Consider the following 1,479-nt stretch of genomic DNA (forward strand, 5'->3'; position numbering starts at 1 on the left):
CTATTTGTCGCGTATCATGCCGCGTCGTTTTTGTTTTTCTTTATTTCATTCGAAACGCCATGCGTTTGTTTAAGTTCTAGTATATGCTGCACGTGTTATTACCGTAGGTATTACCGCAATATTGAGTTTTACTCTCTAATTGTTGCTAACGAAATACAGACTGCAGTTTATATGGCTTTCTGAGTAGAATTTTAATAGACTTTGCATCTCCGCGTTGACACAAAGGCTTTAAAGATGATAGAAAATAAAATTCGGTTAGTCTCTACTTTTGTCTTTCTTATTCGTCTCTTTGACTTGCATTTATATTTCAAACTTTTGGTGCGCGCACTAAAAATTTATATAGAAAAATATTTTGTTTCTCTTACTATAATGTCGATCAAGGAAATAAAAAACACAACATAGAGAATACAAAGAGAACATGACACGCGCGATTTTCTTTAAATACAGATAGAAGCTAAACTTTCAAAAAAGAAGAAAGAATCAATAAGTTTGAAGCGCCAAGCGCTAATACAAGTTACAGAATTTAAATGTAAATGAAATAATGTCTATTTCTCTTTCATATTTTTTTAAAGGTTAGTAGATTTTTCAAATGTGTGACTTGTATCTTGTTAATTACACTTTTGTCAAGAAATTTATATGCAAATCGAGATAATAGCACCAAGTTGTAATTAAGATAATCTATATGCGTGTAAACTGACGCAGTATTCTCGAGTCGATTTGTGTATTGCTCCGTTAAAGTCGCTTAACATATGTTTCGTATAATTCGCTTTTTTAATTTAATTTTCGCGTTTTATGTATGGTGCATCGCACCTCATGCAAACCGACCAATGACGTTGGAGAATCGTTAATCGAAAGTTCTGTTGTGTACGCGGCGTATATACTTTCATCTATCTTCGGTCTACAAACGCCCAGCGGCGACGCGTAGCAATGAGATACGAAGCGAGTGCGCGCATGAAAAATGGCGACAGCCATTACTCTCGCATCGGAGAAGCCGTCTGGCGTCTACAGTGCGACGTGGAGGCCATTAACAAAGTAGGGCTCTGGCGTAAAAAAAGGGTGGAAAAACAAAACAGGTGAAATGCTAAAAAATGGGTCATTCCGTGCGTGGTAACTCCCTCTTTGTCTACATATCCTCTTCGTACACGCAGTCATACCGTAAAACCTCGTGCACGCGTTTTATTCGGTCACGTATACAAACATAGACGCGTCTCGAATACGAGAACTATACGTTTCTGCGTGCAACTCTCGTTATAAAGCTACGTATATCTCGCAATCTTTGCTTAAGTGTATGTGGATGTGCATCTATGTGTGCTTGCGCGATATTCGTGAGATGCGTAAGGGTGATCTCGTGATAGTGGAACAGAGAAAGAAAGAAAGAAACAGAAATACTGTGCGTGCGTGCGTGTGTGCGTGCGTGCGTGCGTGCGTGCGTGCGTGCGTGTGTGTGTGTGTGTGTGTGTGTGTGTGTGTGTGTGTGTG

General features: G+C 39.2%; 1 long non-coding RNA gene across 1 annotated transcript in view; it reads left to right on the forward strand.

The window, feature by feature from the left end:
- Positions 1-960: 960 nt before the first annotated feature.
- Positions 961-1,479, forward strand: part of LOC109859935 — a 12,585-nt gene continuing 12,066 nt past the window's right edge. Inside the window, exon 1 of the long non-coding RNA XR_002250754.1 lies at positions 961-1,073. This is a non-coding gene — a long non-coding RNA (uncharacterized LOC109859935). The remainder of the gene's footprint in view (positions 1,074-1,479) is intronic.

Source organism: Pseudomyrmex gracilis, unplaced genomic scaffold (genome assembly GCF_002006095.1).
Source record: "Pseudomyrmex gracilis isolate BER0280 unplaced genomic scaffold, ASM200609v1 scaffold_304, whole genome shotgun sequence".
In the NCBI taxonomy this organism is placed as follows: domain Eukaryota; kingdom Metazoa; phylum Arthropoda; class Insecta; order Hymenoptera; family Formicidae; genus Pseudomyrmex; species Pseudomyrmex gracilis.